The sequence below is a fragment of the Argiope bruennichi genome, chromosome 9, assembly GCF_947563725.1.
Source record: "Argiope bruennichi chromosome 9, qqArgBrue1.1, whole genome shotgun sequence".
Classification (NCBI taxonomy): Eukaryota; Metazoa; Arthropoda; class Arachnida; order Araneae; family Araneidae; genus Argiope; species Argiope bruennichi.
Genome location: NC_079159.1, coordinates 98,677,015 through 98,704,200, shown reverse-complemented (window position 1 = coordinate 98,704,200; position 27,186 = coordinate 98,677,015). Strand labels below are relative to the sequence as shown.

The 27,186-nt window shown below is 33.1% G+C and overlaps 1 protein-coding gene across 6 annotated transcripts in view; it reads right to left on the bottom strand.

Moving 5' to 3' along the window:
* LOC129983638 (thiol S-methyltransferase TMT1B-like) overlaps positions 1–27,186 on the bottom strand; it is a 169,521-nt gene that overhangs the window by 45,105 nt on the left and 97,230 nt on the right. The window contains exon 1 of one of the 6 annotated variants that reach the window (XM_056093185.1): positions 6,634–6,679. The exons of the other annotated variants lie outside the window; for them this stretch is intronic. The gene's annotated coding sequence lies outside the window, so the exon portion shown is untranslated. Of the gene's footprint in view, positions 1–6,633; positions 6,680–27,186 lie in introns of those variants that run through there. 6 annotated transcript variants of the gene reach the window in all.

Genomic DNA, 27,186 nt, shown 5'->3' with positions numbered 1-27,186 from the left:
AATGTCTTCTGTGAAATATATGAAAATATACATGAATATACAACACTTTGAATGTATACAACACTTGAAATATATACAACACTTTGGTGACAAAATTATTTCATATTTCCGTATTCACCAGCCGTTCCCATTTCAACGGATTTCTAACCTTAGGAGATACTCGAAATCCAAGACATAAGTATCAAATTCGCGAACTCTGTCTGATTTAAAAAGAGATAATCCAATATGAGGTTCAGCAAATTCTTCATCACGTGATACGTGCTGTAGCATTCTCTCTTTGGGGCTAAATGGGTTGAAAGTGATCCTACATTTTGCTCAGTTTTTTTTCATAGTGTGATATATTTTAATCCACCTCGAAAAGTTGAAGTTACTCATAATCAGACAGTTTAATATTTTATTCATTCAATTGATAATACTATGTACTAAAGGCAAATGCGTAAATAAGCGAAAAAAATTCATAGAAATCAAAGCACATCACTAAGTTGTGTGTTTAAATTGTTTTATAATAAAAACACGATATTTGATGTTTTAAGCTTATTTTGAAGCTGTGAAGTGACCAGTTTATTTATGTCTCACTCTGTAAAAAAAAAACTTATTGAAATATTTTTGTGTAATGTTTTTTTTTCCATTTTTTTATAATAAATTCTGTACAACTAGGGTTTTTATCTTCTTTAAAATTATTTGCCTCAAAGAGTTAAACAAATCTAACAAGTGGAAAAACAAAATGACTGACAAGTGACAAATCAATATAGTTTTTGCCTATCATTGCTTAATTTGGACAAACTTTCATCATTCAAATGGTGAATTATATTAAATCGATTTATGCCTGTTTTCATTTTTATATATTGTATGCAGATAGATTAACTGGATACTATAAAATAGTCACTGATCTACAAATTTAGCCTCAACAACAACAACAAAAAATAAAATAAAAATAAACATTTAGGTTTTTTTTCTCCAAATTTACGCGCTGACACTTTCACTAATACACTAATTAAAAAAACTGAGACAGATATGTTCCAAACTACATGGGCCTTCAAAAGTTAAGGTAAAACCTATCTTTTGTGTCTAATATGAGAATGAATGAACATAGAAATAAGAAATGTTGAGGAAATATGCTATAAAACATTCTTTATTGAAGGTAACATTGATTTTTTAAAAAATTGGGCACAAACACGATTTACAACAACAGCATAAAAATGCGCTGTTGGCAGGCGATTCTATGATTAGAAAAAGCAGTACATCACAGTTTTAAGTGCAAAACTTTAGTGGAAATATTACACAAATGAGTTCTAATAAAGAATGTATCCACCTCAGATGCAACGCATTGGCGGCATAGACTTTCATCCTGAGAATTAAGTTGTCAGAAACCGAAATGAAAAGCGAAGACCAGGCACGGAGTAATCTTCGTTCCATTTTCTCTAAAGACCTTGATGGAAGATTTAAAGCAACAACATTTCTTTCAAAATATTCCAAAAAAAGCTCTATCGAATTTAGGCTGGAGATCGAACTAACAATTCCATTCGCTCCATACCTTGACACTCAAGGTCGTCTTGCCGTAGATAAGCCGAGCTAGGGATAGATGTGCATTTTTGGTGCAGCCAGATAACAGTGACGAAACACGATCAATTGCTTTTGTATTGTGGTTATGTTACTGGGCTGCGAACCGCAAGGTCCCAGGTTCTATTTTCGCTCATCGCAATCCGCTACATTCGTGACCTCGGACAATGAACCTTCAACATTCGTACAGCTGTTGTGGCGCCATCTACCCGCAACCAAAGTCGTCAAACTCACTTGACGCAGCATCAGCAACCACACACGCTCGCCGTAACGCTTGGCGCCACTCAAATGGGTACAGGCACATTAAAATCAACAGCTAATACACCATCACTCAATAGCCATATCGTTCGTCTCACCTCCGACTCATTGGAGGGAGAGTACTGTGGTGAAGCCAGATAACAGCTACGAAACACGAGCAACTGCTTTTGAATTGTGGTCATGTTACTGGGCTGCGAACCACAAGGTCCTAGGTTCTATCCTCGTGCATCACATATCGCTACATATTATCGTCCATCAGAAGAAAATTATTACTATTAGCAGCTGCCTATAGGAGCGTATATGGATTAGTGATTTCGTCTTGATCCGTTAGTTTCTCCTTGAAACACATGCAGGTCGGTATAACCACCAAGAGAGATCCCTTCCAAACTTTCCTTCCACTACTTCTGTAACTGTAGCTTTCAACATTATTGAATTGGTTGTATCTGGTCCGTTATTCTGTCCGGATCATCTGACGACCTGAATCACTCTTTCGTATGAGCTTGGACTAGTGTGTGACAAATACAGACACCCATTGCTGATAGGTCAAGAAGAGATACTCTTATGACGAACGGAAACGGGCAGCTCTATGTCCTGGCTACAAGGGGAAATATACAACTGGTTGTCTTGCATAGAGACCCGTATTGTGAAGGTATCTTCACACTCGTTGCGGAAAAGACCGTATATCACATTTTATCCATCTAGCTCAAGCCCTTTTTGAGTTATCTTTGTCACAGATAGATAGACTGATATTTTTCAAAAATGCCTTTTTCGAACTCTGGGAGGTCTAAAACGTGGATATTTTTCACAGACTCCAGTTCGAATTTCATTTGTGGATTTCAGTAATTTCTTTATACTACATATACGAGAAAATAAAAACGCTACATTTACGCTACAGATTGATATTTCGTCGCTATGCTTTGATAATGACATGCAGATAATACAAAAATACCGGTTTAGTTTACTAGGAAGTACACAGTTCTCATGTGTGAAAATAAAAATCTTAACAATCCTTTTATTCAAGTTCTTGCCCAACGTCCACAATTTTATGCAGGAAGGGTTTTAACAAATTTTTCAATCCCCTCTGATCTTTTATACAGCGTTTGAGTAACAATGTGCCGACCCCAAACACTGCTTAAAGCAAGAAGGACAATTTAGATGATACAAATACACATTGTAATCGCCACTTAGTATTCTAACAACAATCACTACCGGAATGCTAATTCAGAGCAATTTTCTGCATGAAACGTACCTTTCGTAAATCATTTATGGAGACACTCATCATTTGGATACCGAGACAGCCTTATTGTGTTAGTCGCTAGAATGCGATTTAATCCGTTGTTCGAAGATAATTCCTATATTAGATAATCGAAACTCTCCGAAATCTAGATTAAGTTAGAATCTCAACAAGCTGTCCTATAGCGACGCGTCGAGGTGAGTCCAACCTCCCGTGTCATCCAATCAATGAAAAGGGGCAGAATGCTTAAAATAACTGCGGTCCATGCAATTAAACCCAGACATGTTAGTTATTCCATTAAAAGATTTTCCGACTGATGCACTATTTGTTAAAAGGTGCCCTTTAAAACCTTAGTCAGTTCTTAATCTGGCGCAAGAGTATGAATTGCAGTCGTCAAAAAGAGTAGGGTTAAATATTTAAAGTACATCAGGTTGAAGAATTGTGATGCAATGTTTCTTTAAATAAATTGCGTGAAATTTAAAGATTTGGCGCAGATGGCTTAGTATGGTATTATACGAATTAATAAAAAGATAGATCAAAGAGAATTTGAAAATAATTCTTAGAGAATTTTGAGATGTACTGTTAAATGGATATATTTCTCTGTAAGAGAAAGTAAATAACATATGACTTCTTAACATTTTATAGTAGACATGACTTCGACATGAAACTGAGAGAAACGGATTTAAAGAATTAAACATAGAAATAATATAATTAAACAGTGTAATTTTTATCAACAATGGCCAAGCATTTTTAAGCGGGCAAATAATAATTTTATAACATTTGTTTCCTGAGTTAATAATTGTTCTAATCTAACTTAGATATAATTAGAAAATATAATTGAGAAATTAAAATTTGTTTTAGTAATTTTAATGTTTTTATAGTCAAATTATTTAGAAAATCATTCTTAATTTGTTTCCTCAAATGCTTATTAATGCCCAATAATAATTATAAACTATTTAAATAAAATATAATTTGAAAAAAAAACTGTTTGAAATAAGCAACGACACTAGAAAAACGAGTTCAAAAAAGTGCTTTACTTTACTTTGATTCACAAGATGTGGTGGTTTACACTTGAAAACGTAAAATAAAAATGAAAGAGAGTGACCCATAATAACACATTTCTCGAAATGTATCTTGCAAAGAATATTTGTTCGATACTTTTAAAATTTTAGAGAATTTAGCCCATTTTAAACACAAAATTCAAAAATCTATATATTCATCGATTTTAGAGTACTAGGTCCTCTTAATAATACAAATGGAATTGAAATAGGATAGAGGTTTTTTTAAAAATATGTTTTCATTCCGATAAAAAGTTGCCATAAATGATATTTTTGCTTATGCTTAAGATTAAATCACAAAAAATTTTTCATTGTAAATATGACTAAGTTTCAATTAACTTTGATTATGATAAAACATTTTTCAAGATTTTGACTTCAACTAGTCTGTTTTTGTGCTTATCATTGTTTTTAAATATACACATATGTTTATTTACGTATAAAATGTAAATCAGAAAAAATTTCTTTTACAGAATGATTCGAGAAATAACTATTCTTTAACTATGAATTTGGATTAACACTTTTTTTTTGTCATTTGGAAGTTAAATAAAAAAAAGTGTTTTAAATGCATTCAATTTATCTAAAATAATAATGAATAATCCTTGATAGATATTTTTCTAGAGAAAGTAAGAAAAAAAGATTTTTCACACTTTTTTTTAAAACTTTAACAATATCAATCAGATATTTGTCTTCAAAATTTTGTTTTTAGAATAACAGAAAAATAAAGAACGTGCAAAAATTATTTTTCAGTAATTTATTATCGTGTAAGTGAAAGAAAGAAGGAATATTTTAAATTAAAGTAGAAATAAAAATGAAGTTTTAAATTAATGAAAATAATGATAATTAATGAGAAATTCATAATAATGAATGAAAATTATTTATGAAGACAACATCATTGTAATAATATTTTAAGAAATGCAGGAAAGCAAATAAAGATTATATAATTTTTTTTTATTTTCATCAAATGACTTTTTTGCGTTTAAAAAATTTAAAACATCAATAATTAGATTCAATTCGTGATTTATAACTATTTTATTTTTGTCTTAATTTTCAAAGAAACGGTTCATTTTTATTTTCTAAAATTAAAAAAAGCACTCATCAATCAAAACTATTATCTATCACTTAAAAAATAACATATCATTGAAAAAAAATGATCGAAAAAATTTCAGCATTTTTCTAATTTAATTTAATCTAAAAGTCACCCTAGAAGTTTCCAATATTGAACTAATAAAAGAAAAAAGAGAATATAAACTTGGTACCATTATTCAAAAGATTCTATCATTTAAAAAATAACATATTATTGAAAAATACCGAAAATGAACGATAAAATTTCAGCACTTCATTGCTAATTCAATTTAATCTAACGGTCACCCTAAAAGTTTCAAATATTGATACAATTGAAAAAAAAAAGAATATAAACTTGATACCATTATTCAAAAGATTCTATTACTTAAAAAATAACATATCATTGAAAAATACCGAAAATGATCGAAAAAATGTCATCACTTCAGTTCTGATTTAATTCAATCTAAAGGTCACCCTAGAGGTTTCAAATACTGATTAAATTAAAAAAAAAGAATATAAACTTGGTACCAATATTCAAAAGATTTTTTTCCCTCTAAAAGTCAAACAAACGCATATATAAAGCATCACAGTCACGGGTGTAGTTAACTTTCTGGTAGAAACAAATATGAAAGAGCGTGTTGGTCCATCTGAAGTGCAATGAAATGCCTCTCCAGAAACCTACAGACATGCTTCAGAATGTATGGCGCAAAAGGGACTACTGCATAGATATTGTCCGTGTGACCAAGAGAAGTCACACAGAACATCTATGTATGTATACAAATTTTTAAAGTTCCGTCTACATTATTCGTTAATCTTATCAATAAATTCTTTTTCATTAAATAGTTATAGCCGTTTGTAATTGATATATTCATTTTGTATTACCCTACATTTATATAATGATTTCCCAGACAATATCAGGAGACATTAACCAATGAAACATAGGCAACATATATATATTAACTGAGTACTAAATATCTTCAAACCGTTCAAATCTGAATTCCAATTATTAGAAATGGATTCACTTCAATTTCTATTTAGCTTAACATTTATCAAAGCAACTATACATATAGAAATCCTAAACCGTTTAAAACAAGAATTATAATTTCCACACACGATAAGAAATCGAAATTGAACTATTACTCCGTTTATTATATAGAAAAAAAAACCTTAACGCAGCCCACTGTATTTACAAACTTTAGAAGACCCAACTTTGTTATAATTAAACTAAAAATTCTTTGTTCTCTAACTTAAACTAAAAAAGTGGAATATTTTCTGCCTACACAAAAATTATATTCTTATATACAAAAATACCACTTTCATATAATGATTATTAATGAGCTGAATCATTATAACAAAACGTTCAATGAAAAAGCAAGACCCCCCCCCCAAAAAAAAAAGTGAACTGAAACATATAAACAAACATTATCTCTAATAATAGATAAAATAGCCAAAAATACTCACTCCAACAAGAAAACAACTCCAAAAGAAATGTTTCTTCAAATGGACAGAGGAGGAGAAGACGAGATTATAATAACACAAGGAAATTACATCATTTTATAGTGGTGTAATTTCCTGTCAGCAGTTAATTTTTACCTGATGCTCAAATAAAACAAATTTCCATGATAATAGGAAAATGATTAGATAAAATTTTAAAGAAATTATTAGGTAATTTTCATAAAAACGTCTAGGCATTGATGTAACGGGAGAATTCAAATCGCTCCAGCATTAGTTGCTCTATCTGTTTGACTAAAACTAATTTAAGAACACGTCTATTTCTTAGTAAAATTCTTACTGTATTATATTCAATGGTGTAATAATTTGTTGAAAGGAAATAATGATTTTACGTCCACTTTGCACATCACTGTGCAGATTTTATTTTATTATCGTGATATCAAAACTAATATTTATTGCTTATATTTGAAAAATACAATGTTCAATATTTTATGTATTTCTTTTAATAGATACAGAAGATGCTGCAAAACAATTAAAATATGGAAAATTAGGACCATAAAAGTGTAATAAAGCAGATGCACGTCAAGAAAAGGATAGAAATTGAATGAATTATAAAATAAGCCAAGGAAATAATTTTATGCTGGAATGTATTCACGGGTAAGTACATTTAAATGGTCTACGAATCCAGTGGAATAAAATATGTATGTGTCGTATATGTCGAAGATATACTTTTGTCAACTTTTTGAGGCTTCATATCCAAAAATTTCTTTAAAACTATGAATGAATTAGGAATATCCATATCTGAAAATGTTTGAATTCTGAGCATACTTTAAAAACTATTTATTGTTTTTTTTTCAGTTTTTCCAGGCCCAAAGCATTTTGCATGTGCTCTTCAGAAAATTTTTTGTAACGAAAACATTTCATTATCACAATTATTCAGCATTCAAGGCATTTTCAAATATGAATTAAATTAGGTAAATGCACTAATCTACTAAGAATTCTATTAAAAATTTCGAATAAATATATGGAAACTAGAAATTCAGAATTGACTAGAAGGAATTTGGTTTTCGAATAATAGAATTATAGAAGTATTCATAATGAATTTTTTGGCAACTTGAGTTAAACTATATAATTATTATAAAACATTACCTAATGACAAAAAAAATGGGAAAATTACGTTTTTTCCGGTTTATTTTAAGTATACTTTGAAGATTAAAAAGGAAAAAGTAGAAAATTATTCTTGAAAAGATAAACTTTAACATGATAAAACAAAAATACGTCATTGTTCGAAAGGAACGGGATAAAATTTCATGAATCATTGTCTACCTCTAATTTAGGTAGGCAAATTAACTATAAAATGTCATATCAAGAGTGATTAAATTGTTTGAAAAAAGTAGTAGGAATTCTAGAGTTAAAGGATGCTTTCCCTAAAGGAAAAGAAACTTTTTTGCCCTTTCACTGTTTTTATTGGAAGTTTCCCACTTCTCGAACTTCTTAGACTATATCCGCTGTTTATGGTGCTGTGGTACGTTAGATAATCATTAATGGTTTATTTTGCTGTGATGATCCATAATAATTAAAAAGTCATTGAAAAGTCGAAATTAACTTTAACCGTAATTCAATTTTGGAATGTTGTCAGTGTTTTTTATATCACTCTTTAATACATATCTTATAAATCTGCATCTGAAACTTCAATATCAAGATGCAGAATCCGTACAGGAAGTATTGAGGAATATTATTAAAAATTTTTCAAGGAAAATTATTAAGCTTCAAATTATGTAAGATTAAGGATGAATTGTTACCGTTATGCAAAACATAAATGGCAATATTTTCCTCAAAATGCAATTCTTTTTTTTGAAAATCTTAGTTGTATTCCCGATGAACAGGAAAAGCTTTTAGAAAAAGAGAAAAGACATGCTTGGGATGACGGAAAAAAGAATGAAAGAAGTTAAATTATTATAAGAGGTAAATATAATTACCAAATGTAAAATATCTTTTTAAATTTTATCCTGGGCAGCCACCCTTTCCTGTTGAAGTTGTAGTAGAAATGCACCATATTGAGTTACAAACTCACATGCAGTTTTATAAGAACTAGAAGTGCGAATTCTAAATTGTACAAAATTCTGTGTTCTGTTTTTTATTTTTCTTTACCTGTTCCATCTTGAATAGATGCTTCAAATGGATAATCATTAATTGAAGCTGGATTTTGCTAATCAGTTCTCATTCCAGTATGATGCTAATGACAACTGTATTTGCGCATTTTATTGATTGACAAGACATATTTATTGTTATTATAGTCAATCTGAAGAAATGCTTCTCACGTCGAGCATTCAAGTCAAATGTAAATTCTGGCCACCTTGATTTGGTAGCAACTCCATTATACGATGCGAAAATTACAGTGTAGTGTGAGATAATTAAAAGAAAAAGAAATATTCTAATTGGCTTTCATAAAAATTATTTTTTTTTCTTTTACATTCTTGCCAAAAGAAAGGCCTTCCCTTGGTCCGAATTTTTTCGACCTTAGTTTCTCTCAGCCGACTAACACGTATAGTAACAAGGGATAATTTCTAATAAATTTTTTCGGGTTTACACCAAATAAATTTTCTTTGTGACATCATGTGGATGCAAGATGGCACTGAATTTCATGTAAGGCCTTTATCAAATTTTTGCTAAAGCAGCACGATGAAGAAAGAATTATTTTCTGCCATTTGATGCTGCCGTACCACCAAGCTCGCTCAATAGATTTCTATGTATAAAATTACTTGAAACCAAAAGTGTATGCATTTAACGCAGAAATTATGTTATGAAGATGGCATCCAATGTGAGATTCAACAGATTTCTTTTCACATGGTATGTACAGGAGTAACTAAGCATCCCCGGGCATTGCAAATCATCATCCGGTATGGAGATCGACATGTCGAAATTTTGTCATCGTCTTTTATTAGCGCCACTATATAGTTAGTAAAATTTCATTTCATTTCCATTTGAAGTTTTGTACTGTGAGGATAACATTTACTCAAAACTTAATAGATTTTTGTCTTTGAAAATTTTATTATTTTTACTTTCTTATATACGTAGTAAACTGAAAGTGTAGTAATCGACCAAAAATTCTAACTCGAGATTTTAACAAATCTCCACATTTTAGATTTCCCTGAGTTCGAAAAACACATTTTTGAAAAATGTCCGTCTGTCTGTCTATGACAAAGATAACTTAAAACGCTGTGAACTAGACGGTTGAAATTTAGTATACGGTCTTTACACCAAATTTGTAGATTTCTATCAAATAAAATCTGTCCAGAGGAAGTCCGTCTGCCCGGCTGTTCGAATATAAGTTAATTCAACAAATACAAAACGAAGAGAGCTATATAGATAAAATTCGATAAACAAATTTAAAATACATAGTGTAGACACCTATCTTGAAACACATTCAATGAAGGGTTGTCCATCTGTCGTAGTGTACTTTCAGAACATATAAACGCGGTAATTTAAAAGCGCAATGTGTTAAATAATTTTAATATGGTATTTTGTGACTAAAAGTGTAGCTTTTTAACAAACATTTTAAATCTAATGGGAAAATGCATCTGAAATGCAGATTCAATATTATTAACCGCACGCCAGAGTTTAATCGCCATATAACTCGCCAAGGATAATCCGATAGATTCAGTAAAAATATTAAATTCCCGCCAAAGGTTACTATTTCCTAACAATTATACGCCAATGCCATGCAAGAGTTTCTCTGGGATATCAACTTTATTAGAGAATAAGCGAGAAATCTTTGGAGAAACCATTCCTGTTGTTTTTTCATTGCAACCGTTATAGTTAAAGTTTGATCATCGTTTTTCGCTATTGACTATTGTTATTTTAAGCATATTATTATAACTATTATTCTTGAGTGTATACCGTATAATACTTGCATTCAAAATCTTGTTCAGTTTCTTTGAAATGTGGGTTCGAATATCTCGGAGGTTTTTGTAATATCTTATATTGTCACGTAGATGAGGTGAATGTAGTAAGTCCAATAGAAATGAACAAGATCAACTGAAGAGTTTAATACCAATCTAACCGATTGGGAAACTACTTATATACAGTTCAAGAACCTTCTAGAATATGAAGGCCCGCAGAAAAGAAGTCCCGCAGAAAATTAGGAATTTACATAAATAACATATTAGAATAATTAACATAAATTTGCAAAACTTTGCATAATTAACATAAGTTTGACATAAAGCAAATTGAAATTAAAAATTAATTTTTGACTTTTCGCCTCGCTTGTATTAGAACCCGCAACCATCCGCTCCGCTATGAGGTGCGTCGTTCAGCCGACTGAGCCATCGGCGCTTGGTCGTAAGTTGCAATTTTCGCTACAATATTTTTGAGAATTTTATCCAAAACTGAAATATTTTCAAATTTTCTCGCAGATTAACGAAAAGTATTAGCTGATGACAAAATATTCTTACTTATTTCTTTAAAAATTCTCCTACTTCGCGCCACATGACAAAGCGCTATGAAACCAAAGAATACTATTGTAGATGACAGAATTAAACGTAATTTGTAGATTCTAAAATATCGACAATTACGTGGAATTCAGATGTACTTAACATATAAGAAGATTTACATAAGTACTGAAGAAGAATTTGTATTTCCTTTATCAAATGAAGTGTTTTAAATTTCCACAAAAAAAGTTGTAAAGAATATCCCATAGAAGAATATAAATATTTAATAATGTCTGGGCAGGATTGAACCTCAATTTTATCTTTGGATTTCATTAAATATGCAGAAGAGTTACGGAAAACATTGCCGATGTGATTTTAATGCAATATTTTCCAGTACAATATTTTGAAAGCAATAAAAGCCTGCAGAATTCTTCTCCGTATTATTCAAATTTCTTCTTTTTAAAAGAAAATATAATAATATTGTTTTCCTCAGACATTTTTCTGTGCTATTCGATTTGTGTAGGAATATTTTACGAACGAGAAAATGTATATAATTGACGCCCTTTTTTTTGTTTGAAACAATATATTTTATTCATTCTTTTTCTAAGGTTTAGATGATTTTTATTTTCTTTCAGTTAAAAAAATATGAATTTTAAATCGGCCGAAAGAAAGGAAATTTTATTCATAAATTGTTATAGGTTGTTTTCAAATATATTTGCATATTATGTTCTGTTGGAGTATAAGAAAATGTAGATAATCTTGAATGTATTTATAAATGAATAATCTGTAGCTTTCATTGCCTCATCTGGATAAACTTTAATAATGAAAAAAAGGAACAGTTTAATTAAAAAGATTTGTACATATTCATTTCGTCATTGAAATCTATTATACTCATTTTTGCTTTTTATACTGAAACTCATAGATCTAGCGTGTTACGTTTTTGATAGTACAAACAGATAGCTTTTAAAATATCACAAATGAATCACAAATAGCTTTTAAAATATGATTGTCTCTGGTAAATAGCTTGTTTGACTTTCCAGAGTAAAAGTATTCATAGTATTTTCGGGTAAATATGGCCGAGAAAAGGAAGAAAATAGTCTATTTGTTTATTTGGATATATATTTATTAGAAATAAATTTTTGTCGCATTATCGCTCATTCATTTTATCAATTATATTAATTTCTGGCGTCTTCCCCGTGATCTGAGCGTCCTGGGTTCGAGTCCCGGTTCGGGCATGGTTGTTCTTCTTCTGTTCTATCTGTGAGATGTGTGAATGTGCCCCCCCCCCTGTAGAAAGGGGCTGTGCAAGCGAATGTGATGCGTGAGTAGCTAAGACGTACTCTTGGCCCTAGTTGGCGCTACTAAAAAACAAGAGACGCACCCTCGGCTTAAAATCGCTGACTTCATCAGCCAGCTTGTCCATGGCAAGTGCCATTAGAAACAACAATTAATTTTTTTTTATTTCCAGTGCAAGTGAAGAAAAGAGTAAATAAAGTTCAATGCACTAAATTTAACTGTTATAAATTATATGTTTCAACACATTAATGAAGTAGGAGTCTTTTATTCCAACATACCAGATGAGTCGAAAACTTAGAAAAAGGTTGTAAAAAAGATGAAAATTTAGAATTTTAATGCCTGTCAGTTTTAGAAAAAAGAAAAATTGTCTATGTGCACTATAATAAACGATCGGATTGACATAAAAACGAAGAATTGCGAACACATTTTAAGACACAACTGGAAAACATACAATTTCTAATTTTTTTTTGGTGAGACGACTGTTATCTGTTTCCGAAACTGACAGAAACTGCTATCAACACTTTCTTCTTTATTTAAATGTATTTTTTTAAAGTTCATTTTAATTTTTCAGAAATGCACATTCGAATACCTTACCCGCATTACCTATTTCATAAGGGAACTTCTCTTTTCATAATGCCAAACGTAATCGAAAACATTTTTTTAACTTCGATTTCATTTTAATTTAATCCGCACGAGTCCCCAAGGCTTTAAAACATTCAATACAAACCAACCGGGCATGGATGTGAACTCCGTACTATTACTTAATAGATTTTCATTCCTTTCACCGTAGGCCAAACAAAAGAACAAGTGAAACGCTCACAGTCACGGGTACAGATAACCATCTGTTGGGAATGAAAACGAAAGAACGGATTGGTCCATCTGGAGCGCGATGAAATGCCTAATGGATTAGATGGCCTCTCCACAGACCGATTGGAAGAATGAATCTAATCTGGATGTTTCTCCTTTAGTGATGAAAAGAAAATAATAAAAGAATGAGAGGACGTATTAAAACCCTGATGAATGGAAGGGCTCTTGAGTACTGAATAATAATACAATTTTACTGCAAAATAAGGCCTACTGTCTGGCTGCAGTTTTTTAGAAGATTAACTTTCTTTTTATCAATCCTTTTGTAGGTAATTTAATTGAACATGATTGGACTTTCTGCTAGACGTGACCTCTTTGAAAATCGAATATTGAATTTTTACGTAAAAGATTTATGGGCCTTTTCGAAATGGGCTTTCCATTTATGGACTTGATGCAAAAGATTAATGAGTATTTTTTCACGAATTTATTTCAAAAAGATTGAAGAGCACGACCTTTATTTTAAAATGGAATTCAACATATAGATTTCAATATAGATGTCTTTTCATTTCAAAAAGATGCATAATCATTAAAAAAAACGATGGCTGCTAAATAAAAATATGTATTTGAAAAGCAAAATATTGAATTTTTAAACATCTTTCTTAGAATGAAATTTTAGATTCACTCAACAAAAATAGTATTTAACCAAGTACCTTTTCAAAATTTGCAAAGATAATATTTACTCCAGATCATTTATTTTTTAATATTTAATGAATCAAATTAAATATATTAAACTATAATTTCATAGCTGATATTTAAAACATTATATAAAGATGTCTGCTGTTTGGTGATGAACAGTTTTAATAAATGTTGCATATTATTTCAAAATAGTTGTAAATTAACACTAAAAAGGCGAATTAGAATAGTTATTATCAAATTTTTAATAATCTAGAAAAGTGAGATGAAATAATTTAGAAGCAAAAAAGAAATATAAGGGTAAAAAAATCTATACTATAAATTTAGCTTCATTTTGATATCGTGCTATGTTATAAATAAAAATCTGAGTTACAATTTATGTGTAAATTATTTAATAAGAAAACCTGAGAACCATTTATTAAGAACATGATAAGTCAGAGAATTTATATTTCATTCCAGAAAAGTAAAAATGTAAAGATCTAAAGAAATGGCAGATGTAGAGAATGTGGCATGAAAACTTTAGATTTCTAAAAGAAGAATTTGAATAAGATAAACTTTCTTAAAACTAGAAACGAATAAGTATGAAACCAGTTTTCACCATTCACTCGAAAATTATATCTATCCATTTAAACGGAAGAATAATTCTCTTAAAAAACAGGGTTAGAACAAAAACCATCATAATGAGATTTTAAAAATTAGTGGGAGCAAATCCGTATTGTGAATTAGAATAATAAAAATTATGGAATAAGATAGCTTTAAAGGTATTAAGTAATAGTTATACTAATACTCATGAAAATTAAATATTCAAAATGGCTTACTTTTTTTCAAACCGTAATTTAAAATTAAAAGTATTATTTTTGATATATTTCATATTTATGATTCCTGCTTCGAATTGTTATACATTCCATATCAAAAGAATTTTTTTTTCAAAATGTAATCAAAATTGGTAAAAAATTCGGTCATTCTATAAACTTTGAATCAAAGATAATATCAATAAATCCGTATTTGGAAGACTCGCTTTTTTCATGAATAAAAATACTTGCTGCCACCCATAAATTCTCCCAAACTTGGCGATAATTTCATTCAATAATTTTCGAGAGTTTTAAAACTTTGATTGCAATTGCCATATTTACATATTCCAAATCTTAACAGCATTGAACGCCGGTGTCCTTGCATAGAGGTAGCGCATCTTCCCCGTGATCTGGGCGTCCCGGTTTCGAATCTTGGTTCGGGCATGGTTGTTCTTCATCTGTGTTCTATCAGTGAGGTGTGTGAATGTGCCCCCCCCCCCCCTGTAAAAAGGGATTGTGCAAGTGAATGTGTGAGTTTCATCTTCGTATGAGCTAGAAGTCAGACTTCCGCCTTCGGGTGCTCAGGGGTCTTCACCCTCAGAAGCTACTGCACCCACTTTCCGTGGTAAGGCGGACACGACATCATCAACAGCATTGAATTATCTATTCACATGTAATAGATATTGATTAAATATCTGTTGATGAAAACGAACAGATATGAATGATTGAAGAATTTTCTTTTCGAGATTTAAAAATAGTGGGTTAAGAAATATTCCTTTATATCGGTGGAAATGGTGCTTCATTACTATGAATTACTATTTGTAATTATGTTATTAAAAATAGTAATCGGAATATTAATACTGCTGCATCATTAGAAGATCAAAGTATTAAATTTTTATTAATTTTTTTTCTACAAATCGTTTTGTATGTAAGACATAAAACTTGTCAAGGTTTACGAATTTCATACGCTTGAGTAAATATTCCCCAGAAAAAGTATACTAAGAGATGAGTTCAATAAGTTGTAAGCGCATCATGTTTTTATGTTACTTGTCTGGCTAATCGAACATTGATATATGTACCACTATTATAATACACGCACAACAAGAAATCAGACATATCTTAGATTTGATCTTTGGCGAACTGTTATGGAATTAAAGATCATTCAAAATTTGGAAGTTACAGAAACTCAAGTGTGTAATATTGTGAACCATTTTAAAATATAACTGAATGAACCTCATATCATCTGATGTATTCTAAATCGATTTACAATTTCTTACCAATACTATTTGAATCAACATTTCACATACAGTATAAGAAAATTTAAATTTGTCAAATTAGAACAGATACATTATAGAAGGCTTATGAAGATAGTAACCGAATAAATGAAATCGTCTAATAATAAAGGGATTATACGAGTGAACATGTTTATGGGTACGTTTCAATTACTTGCATATAACAAAGATAAAATATTTGTGTGTGTCTAGAGCATCATCTTTCTCAACATTTAAGGCTTCGAATAAAACTAGCAAACGAAGAAAAAGAATCATTCCAAAACGAAATGAATTTATCAGCAATGCCGATATCTGAAATGTTATGGATTTGTTGCGACATAAATCGTAAATATTTTATTTAAAAGTAGCTAACGATTATTTTAATAATTATAAATTTTATTTTGTAAATAGTTGTAAAATTCAGATTGGCAACAGTGATATTTTTTGGAACTTTTAATTTGTTGTATTAAAAACGATGCTAGAATTTTGAAAGAAAATAAGTTGATGTAAATTTGATAATATTATCTATAATGTAATAAGATTTAGTTTTATAGTAAGTTTGTCTGCATTTTATTTTTATTGACGCACGAACACAACAGATTCAAAGAGCTTTTTATTTAGTAATTTCTTTTCACTTTTACGAAAAATACTTTTCATTACTTCACTCGAAAACTCATCGGAACGAAGTATTTTCAAGAACTCAGTACTCGACTATATAAAACATTTCCAAATAGGAAATAATATGGATAAATAAATCGTAATGTCTAAGAAAATTCCACTGGAATCTTCTAATAATTTTTTTTTAATTTCAAAAAGCATTTATAATAAATTTTGATAATATAAACTGAACTAGGTCGCTTTACAAAGCATTACCCAATTCCCAGAAATTCGATGTAATAGGTTTTCTTTTTTCATTCATTTTGTTTGAAAAACGCTTACAATGAAAGGGGAAAAAGAACTGAGTAGATTGTTCCAGAAAAAGATAAGTATCACAAAAATATAAGTCCAACTTTGTTCCAAAAGAATTGTGAAGAATTCTTAGGTCCATTGTCCCCTTTCACTTCAGTTGGGCTAATTAACCGAAGAAGCCCAGATCAATAGCTATTAAATTGTTTGAAAAAATGTTGGGGATTGTTGGAGACAAAGGATGTTTTCTCAGACAGAAAAGCGATCATTTCTATTTTTAATGCTACCACTTTGTTTGTTTATGGTCTAAGTCTTAAAATGAATAAAAGAATTGTGCTTGGAAAAAAAATGAACAGTAAAGAATTTTACTTAAGCCTGAAGAAATAAAGAAACCATTGACCCCAGAATGTTCTTTCACTTAGTTTTCTTTACTTTGGTCTACATTTAGAATCCGTCTAGGTACATTCCAAAAGTAAATTTGCTTCTTTTTATGGTAAAGAGAAAATAGGAAGATTTTTATAAAATTGAAAAAATCCGATAGTATTACAAATTTGTCACGAGCTAGATATTTTGTTGTATATGCAGTCTGATATGGTAATGGTATATACATAATTGGAAGAGTTTATTAATACATTTTGAAAAATTTAATGCTACTAATATTAATTTTTTTGTTATTAGAAATTTTATTCTTAGAAAATTTTTTACTTGAAATAGCACATGCTTCCGAATTAATAATAAGTCATGAGTTTGATTGTAAAGAAAACTCATTTTGTTCTTTTGTTAGATTTTCAAAATGTTTAAAAGTGTTTGCGCATTCTAAACTTTCTTTGGATATCCAAAGTATATCTATGTTCAGAAGACTGAAAAATTACGATTTATGTTATTATAATAAAATCATGGGACAAAAATAATTATAAAAAAAAACATACATATTTTCAGTGAAATTTCTTGATCCTTTTTTAATCAATTAAATAATTTCAAGGAAACGCAAAGCCAACAAATAATTAAAAGTTTATCAACTTTGCAGCCTTTTCACAATTTTTTTCTGTGACATCTTCATACATATACAAATTACGTAAATTCAATTGGTAAGCAAAATTGTTTTTTCAAAAGCCCAAATATCGAGATATCTATAAAAGTAATTATTCTTATTTCTGTCATTTTCTGTTAACATTTGATAAGCGAAGTAATTTCCCTCGAAACAGAATACGTTTTTGACCAGTTAAAATACTATTATTTCTGGAAAAAACTACACAAGGATCTGAGTATCATGTCTGAAATTCTGAGAAAAATGAGACAGCGTACCAATATTTTAAAATTTTTATACCCTGAATAGGCAAAACCAGAAGGAGGAAATTTGTGTTTACAAAAGAAAACATTGAACATGCCGAAATCGGCGCTCTGCTTCTGATATTCGGTCTGTCTTTCTCTTGTAAATTGAAGACACTGACTGCACAAGCAAAGATCCCGTTCCTGGAGACTTTTCATTTTTGCATCCTTAATGTAAAAGAGCAGGTGGCAATAACTGAAATTTCTTTTGGAAGTGTATATAACTTTTGAACGCACTCTGAATTTAAAGGATTCTACATTCCCTTAGATTCTATACTGTTTTCCCGCATATCACAATATCGTTCTAGCTTCTCTAACTGTTACAACGGTTTATAATAAACTTCTTTCTTCATTTTGATGATGAACCAGCGTGATGGAGATAACAGCAAAACTTTCTTGTCGACTGGTCATCGAATTTTGTACACAAAACATTTAGAAATCTGCGTGATAAGGTTTTACTTTCATGAAGAGGTGAAGAGAAGATATCACATACCTTCATCTTCAACATTTATTGCCAAAGGTATAAGAACTAGTGAATCTTTTAAGAGAAATTTATCAATATCATTTCCAATATGCAACAGGAAAATTGTTTATTTGACGTTATTTGGCTATGCTTTCACCGGGGGACATCTCAGAAATGAGAATGAGAAGCTTCTGGTATGGTGATTAGTTTTCACCACCCTTGTGGGTACTAAAAAAGGTGAGGGTTGACTACTTCCCATCGATGACGGGATGTACTTCCCCCGGGAAGGGCTGTACATTTGCCGGTGAAGGCGCTTGATTATTCAACCACAGTTCCCGCCAGTGTTACTGTCGCAGTGGTAAGGTCATTCAGTTTTTTTTCGTGTGCTTTAGGGTGGGTCGGAGTATTTAATTTGTTATCATACAGCCACGAGAGGACACTTCCTTTTATATGGTGCCTTTACACTTTTAATTTGTTACTTTTTTGGTTGAAAAAGAATAAAAAGTTATGCCTTTAAAAGTTAACATTATCCATTCCTCTCCTATATGGGTGGTTTGCCAATCTTTTATTAACATAATAATTTAATATAAAATTATTTCGTGTTATTCCATGATTCCATGTACTCTAAGTGAATCGATAACATTTCTGTGAATTTTAGCAATGATAATATCTGAAATCCTAGTAAACATGTTCAATCAACAAATTAAATCTAATTTTACAGACACCGTGAATCTAATGTCATGATACGTACTTCATTATTATCTGTTGTTTGCCACATGAAGTGTGTCATTTTAGGTGAAAGGGAATAAGGAAAAATTCTTTTTAAAAAGTAAAATGTTTTTTTCCTATCACTTCTTCGTATTGTTTTATTACTTATATCGTTTTATAGTCTTTGTCTAGGTACGCTGTTTTTAGTGGTTGTCATTTCACATTACCACATTAATGATCTATCCTTCTAAACTCAGGCTTATTTCAGAGTCCCATGACGTTTATTTTCAATGGATTCCTTCGTACGTTGACATTTACGGCAATGAGCGTGCAGATAGCCTGGCCAAAGAAGGATGTAGCCACTCTAGTTCTTCTTCAACTGTCACCTGTTTAGAATATCAATCCATAGTTAATGCTGAATTTTCAAGGGAGTGGAAAATCCCTCCTAGCCATCACTGGTATGCGGGCAAAGAGCCGAGCTCTTCGTTTGCTCTCAATTGTGATAGGACCTCTCGAACGACATTCATTTCATTCATTTCACATTACCACATTAATGATCTATCCTTCTCAAACTCAGGCTTATTTCAGAGTCCCATGACGTTTATTTTCAATGGATTCCTTCGTACGTTGACATTTACGGCAATGAGCGTGCAGATAGCCTGGCCAAAGAAGGATGTAGCCACTCTAGTTCTTCTTCAATTGTCACCTTTTTAGAATATCAATCCATAGTTAATGCTGAATTTTCAAGGGAGTGGAAAATCCCTCCTAACCATCACTGGTATGCGGGCAAAGAGCCGAGCTCTTCGTTTGCTCTCAATTGTGATAGGACCTCTCGAACGACATTCATTTCATTCATTTCACATTACCACATTAATGATCTATCCTTCTCAAACTCAGGCTTATTTCAGAGTCCCATGACGTTTATTTTCAATGGATTCCTTCGTACGTTGACATTTACGGCAATGAGCGTGCAGATAGCCTGGCCAAAGAAGGATGTAGCCACTCTAGTTCTTCTTCAACTGTCACCTGTTTAGAATATCAATCCATAGTTAATGCTGAATTTTCAAGGGAGTGGAAAATCCCTCCTAGCCATCACTGGTATGCGGGCAAAGAGCCGAGCTCTTCGTTTGCTCTCAATTGTGATAGGACCTCTCGAACGACATTCATTTCATTCGTTTCACATTACCACATTAATGATCTATCCTTCTCAAACTCAGGCTTATTTCAGAGTCCCATGACGTTTATTTTCAATGGATTCCTTCGTACGTTGACATTTACGGCAATGAGCGTGCAGATAGCCTGGCCAAAGAAGGATGTAGCCACTTTAGTTCTTCTTCAACTGTCACCTGTTTAGAATATCAATCCATAGTTAATGCTGAATTTTCAAGGGAGTGGAAAATCCCTCCTAGCCATCACTGGTATGCGGGCAAAGAGCCGAGCTCTTCGTTTGCTCTCAATTGTGATAGGACCTCTCGAACGACATTCATTTCATTCATTTCACATTACCACATTAATGATCTATCCTTCTCAAACTCAGGCTTATTTCAGAGTCCCATGACGTTTATTTTCAATGGATTCCTTCGTACGTTGACATTTACGGCAATGAGCGTGCAGATAGCCTGGCCAAAGAAGGATGTAGCCACTCTAGTTCTTCTTCAACTGTCACCTGTTTAGAATATCAATCCATAGTTAATGCTGAATTTTCAAGGGAGTGGAAAATCCCTCCTAGCCATCACTGGTATGCGGGCAAAGAGCCGAGCTCTTCGTTTGCTCTCAATTGTGATAGGACCTCTCGAACGACATTCATTTCATTCATTTCACATTACCACATTAATGATCTATCCTTCTCAAACTCAGGCTTATTTCAGAGTCCCATGACGTTTATTTTCAATGGATTCCTTCGTACGTTGACATTTACGGCAATGAGCGTGCAGATAGCCTGGCCAAAGAAGGATGTAGCCACTCTAGTTCTTCTTCAACTGTCACCTGTTTAGAATATCAATCCATAGTTAATGCTGAATTTTCAAGGGAGTGGAAAATCCCTCCTAGCCATCACTGGTATGCGGGCAAAGAGCCGAGCTCTTCGTTTGCTCTCAATTGTGATAGGACCTCTCGAACGACATTCATTTCATTCATTTCACATTACCACATTAATGATCTATCCTTCTCAAACTCAGGCTTATTTCAGAGTCCCATGACGTTTATTTTCAATGGATTCCTTCGTACGTTGACATTTACGGCAATGAGCGTGCAGATAGCCTGGCCAAAGAAGGATGTAGCCACTCTAGTTCTTCTTCAACTGTCACCTGTTTAGAATATCAATCCATAGTTAATGCTGAATTTTCAAGGGAGTGGAAAATCCCTCCTAGCCATCACTGGTATGCGGGCAAAGAGCCGAGCTCTTCGTTTGCTCTCAATTGTGATAGGACCTCTCGAACGACATTCATTTCAATCATTTCACATTACCACATTAATGATCTATCCTTCTCAAACTCAGGCTTATTTCAGAGTCCCATGACGTTTATTTTCAATGGATTCCTTCGTACGTTGACATTTACGGCAATGAGCGTGCAGATAGCCTGGCCAAAGAAGGATGTAGCCACTCTAGTTCTTCTTCAACTGTCACCTGTTTAGAATATCAATCCATAGTTAATGCTGAATTTTCAAGGGAGTGGAAAATCCCTCCTAGCCATCACTGGTATGCGGGCAAAGAGCCGAGCTCTTCGTTTGCTCTCAATTGTGATAGGACCTCTCGAACGACATTCATTTCATTCATTTCACATTACCACATTAATGATCTATCCTTCTCAAACTCAGGCTTATTTCAGAGTCCCATGACGTTTATTTTCAATGGATTCCTTCGTACGTTGACATTTACGGCAATGAGCGTGCAGATAGCCTGGCCAAAGAAGGATGTAGCCACTCTAGTTCTTCTTCAACTGTCACCTGTTTAGAATATCAATCCATAGTTAATGCTGAATTTTCAAGGGAGTGGAAAATCCCTCCTAGCCATCACTGGTATGCGGGCAAAGAGCCGAGCTCTTCGTTTGCTCTCAATTGTGATAGGACCTCTCGAACGACATTCATTTCATTCATTTCACATTACCACATTAATGATCTATCCTTCTCAAACTCAGGCTTATTTCAGAGTCCCATGACGTTTATTTTCAATGGATTCCTTCGTACGTTGACATTTACGGCAATGAGCGTGCAGATAGCCTGGCCAAAGAAGGATGTAGCCACTCTAGTTCTTCTTCAACTGTCACCTGTTTAGAATATCAATCCATAGTTAATGCTGAATTTTCAAGGGAGTGGAAAATCCCTCCTAGCCATCACTGGTATGCGGGCAAAGAGCCGAGCTCTTCGTTTGCTCTCAATTGTGATAGGACCTCTCGAACGACATTCATTTCATTCATTTCACATTACCACATTAATGATCTATCCTTCTCAAACTCAGGCTTATTTCAGAGTCCCATGACGTTTATTTTCAATGGATTCCTTCGTACGTTGACATTTACGGCAATGAGCGTGCAGATAGCCTGGCCAAAGAAGGATGTAGCCACTCTAGTTCTTCTTCAACTGTCACCTTTTTAGAATATCAATCCATAGTTAATGCTGAATTTTCAAGGGAGTGGAAAATCCCTCCTAGCCATCACTGGTATGCGGGCAAAGAGCCGAGCTCTTCGTTTGCTCTCAATTGTGATAGGACCTCTCGAACGACATTCATTTCATTCGTTTCACATTACCACATTAATGATCTATCCTTCTCAAACTCAGGCTTATTTCAGAGTCCCATGACGTTTATTTTCAATGGATTCCTTCGTACGTTGACATTTACGGCAATGAGCGTGCAGATAGCCTGGCCAAAGAAGGATGTAGCCACTCTAGTTCTTCTTCAACTGTCACCTTTTTAGAATATCAATTCATAGTTAATGCTGAATTTTCAAGGGAGTGGAAAATCCCTCCTAGCCATCACTGGTATGCGGGCAAAGAGCCGAGCTCTTCGTTTGCTCTCAATTGTGATAGGACCTCTCGAACGACATTCATTTCATTCGTTTCACATTACCACATTAATGATCTATCCTTCTCAAACTCAGGCTTATTTCAGAGTCCCATGACGTTTAATTTCAATGGATTCCTTCGTACGTTGACATTTACGGCAATGAGCGTGCAGATAGCCTGGCCAAAGAAGGATGTAGCCACTCTAGTTCTTCTTCAACTGTCACCTTTTTAGAATATCAATCCATAGTTGATGCTGAATTTTCAAGGGAGTGGAAAATCCCTCCTAGCCATCACTGGTATGCGGGCAAAGAGCCGAGCTCTTCGTTTGCTCTCAATTGTGATAGGACCTCTCGAACGACATTCATTTCATTCGTTTCACATTACCACATTAATGATCTATCCTTCTCAAACTCAGGCTTATTTCAGAGTCCCATGACGTTTATTTTCAATGGATTCCTTCGTACGTTGACATTTACGGCAATGAGCGTGCAGATAGCCTGGCCAAAGAAGGATGTAGCCACTCTAGTTCTTCTTCAACTGTCACCTTTTTAGAATATCAATCCATAGTTAATGCTGAATTTTCAAGGGAATGGAAAATCCCTCCTAGCCATCACTGGTATGCGGGCAAAGAGCCGAGCTCTTCGTTTGCTCTCAATTGTGATAGGACCTCTCGAACGACATTCATTTCATTCGTTTCACATTACCACATTAATGATCTATCCTTCTCAAACTCAGGCTTATTTCAGAGTCCCATGACGTTTATTTTCAATGGATTCCTTCGTACGTTGACATTTACGGCAATGAGCGTGCAGATAGCCTGGCCAAAGAAGGATGTAGCCACTCTAGTTCTTCTTCAACTGTCACCTGTTTAGAATATCAATCCATAGTTAATGCTGAATTTTCAAGGGAGTGGAAAATCCCTCCTAGCCATCACTGGTATGCGGGCAAAGAGCCGAGCTCTTCGTTTGCTCTCAATTGTGATAGGACCTCTCGAACGACATTCATTTCATTCGTTTCACATTACCACATTAATGATCTATCCTTCTCAAACTCAGGCTTATTTCAGAGTCCCATGACGTTTATTTTCAATGGATTCCTTCGTACGTTGACATTTACGGCAATGAGCGTGCAGATAGCCTGGCCAAAGAAGGATGTAGCCACTCTAGTTCTTCTTCAACTGTCACCTTTTTAGAATATCAATCCATAGTTAATGCTGAATTTTCAAGGGAGTGGAAAATCCCTCCTAGCCATCACTGGTATGCGGGCAAAGAGCCGAGCTCTTCGTTTGCTCTCAATTGTGATAGGACCTCTCGAACGACATTCATTTCATTCGTTTCACATTACCACATTAATGATCTATCCTTCTCAAACTCAGGCTTATTTCAGAGTCCCATGACGTTTATTTTCAATGGATTCCTTCGTACGTTGACATTTACGGCAATGAGCGTGCAGATAGCCTGGCCAAAGAAGGATGTAGCCACTCTAGTTCTTCTTCAACTGTCACCTTTTTAGAATATCAATCCATAGTTAATGCTGAATTTTCAAGGGAATGGAAAATCCCTCCTAGCCATCACTGGTATGCGGGCAAAGAGCCGAGCTCTTCGTTTGCTCTCAATTGTGATAGGACCTCTCGAACGACATTCATTTCATTCGTTTCACATTACCACATTAATGATCTATCCTTCTCAAACTCAGGCTTATTTCAGAGTCCCATGACGTTTATTTTCAATGGATTCCTTCGTACGTTGACATTTACGGCAATGAGCGTGCAGATAGCCTGGCCAAAGAAGGATGTAGCCACTCTAGTTCTTCTTCAACTGTCACCTGTTTAGAATATCAATCCATAGTTAATGCTGAATTTTCAAGGGAGTGGAAAATCCCTCCTAGCCATCACTGGTATGCGGGCAAAGAGCCGAGCTCTTCGTTTGCTCTCAATTGTGATAGGACCTCTCGAACGACATTCATTTCATTCGTTTCACATTACCACATTAATGATCTATCCTTCTCAAACTCAGGCTTATTTCAGAGTCCCATGACGTTTATTTTCAATGGATTCCTTCGTACGTTGACATTTACGGCAATGAGCGTGCAGATAGCCTGGCCAAAGAAGGATGTAGCCACTCTAGTTCTTCTTCAACTGTCACCTTTTTAGAATATCAATCCATAGTTAATGCTGAATTTTCAAGGGAGTGGAAAATCCCTCCTAGCCATCACTGGTATGCGGGCAAAGAGCCGAGCTCTTCGTTTGCTCTCAATTGTGATAGGACCTCTCGAACGACATTCATTTCATTCGTTTCACATTACCACATTAATGATCTATCCTTCTCAAACTCAGGCTTATTTCAGAGTCCCATGACGTTTATTTTCAATGGATTCCTTCGTACGTTGACATTTACGGCAATGAGCGTGCAGATAGCCTGGCCAAAGAAGGATGTAGCCACTCTAGTTCTTCTTCAACTGTCACCTTTTTAGAATATCAATCCATAGTTAATGCTGAATTTTCAAGGGAGTGGAAAATCCCTCCTAGCCATCACTGGTATGCGGGCAAAGAGCCGAGCTCTTCGTTTGCTCTCAATTGTGATAGGACCTCTCGAACGACAATATCCAGATTGGCAAGCGGTCACACTAAAAGTCTCTATTTTTTAGAGGGCAGAAAGACTTTTGCGGTCTGCTCTAAATGCCAAGCTCGGCAAGCTGCCGAGCACATCCTGAATTTTTTGGGACTTTCCAGAGAGGACATATATTCCCCCCACCTTTCTGGCCCTCGACTTTCTCTGGGTCAACGATCTAATGGACCTTGTTTGACTTTGTCAGACAGTTAGAAGATAAGCCACAACACAACACACACATTAATGATATATATAGTTTCTTCCTGGAGTGAATTCATTCCAATCTAAAAAACTTTTACTATTCTAATGTGAGATTTTTAAAATGCTGCCGCTGTAAAATAACTGTGAATGTTGGATAGCTGTTTTTCACATTCTTTTCGAGCCCATATGTTAAGCTACCTGCATCAAAAAATTTCATTCTGTCTCTATGGATGCTATGAACTTTAAAGATTGCTGCAAAAGATTGAACTTTATTAACAAAAGATTGAAAAGAACTTTAAAGATTGTATCAAACATTATTTTAGAAGGAAAAAAACTATTAATAATATGAAGATGTACCTCTATACCATTTCGTTATTTTGCTTTATTTACGTTTAAATTTCAATATTTCCACTGTCTTTAAAACGAGAAGCTGGAATATTATTTTTGAAGTTCTTTTTTTATACTGCAACAATAACAAAAAACATGGAATTCGCGAAAGAACAAAAATTATATTCGTAAGGCAGAACCGTTTAACTTACTTTTAAATAATTAAAAAAATAACCTTCACAATTCGTAAATAAATAGACATAAAGGCGATATTTGATTTAGAGTACTTTTTAGAGAGAGTTTATTAAGAAAAAATAAAGAATAAAGGATGTGATTTCTTCTAAAAAACAGTGCTTAAATACTATCGTAAAACCAAAAACGTTTATCAAAATATTTTAAAAACCTATGTATTAATGAAATGGCTTGCGCTGTTTCTCGAAAGTTGAAGACAAAAATGTAAAATGAATTTGGTTTTGAGATTTACTGCACATCCTTCATACATATATAATTCATGGAAATATTATCATAAAGCAAAGTTTTACCAATGATATTATGCGCCAAATTACAACAAATGCCAAATATAATGAAACAATGATGTTATAAAACTTCTATCCATTTTTTTTATGCAGTCGGTAATGAATGGCATAATGTTTTGCATATATAAAAATAACATGCGAAATGTATCCAATCAAATTAGCTCAGTTAAAGTATTAAAATATGTCTTCTACATAC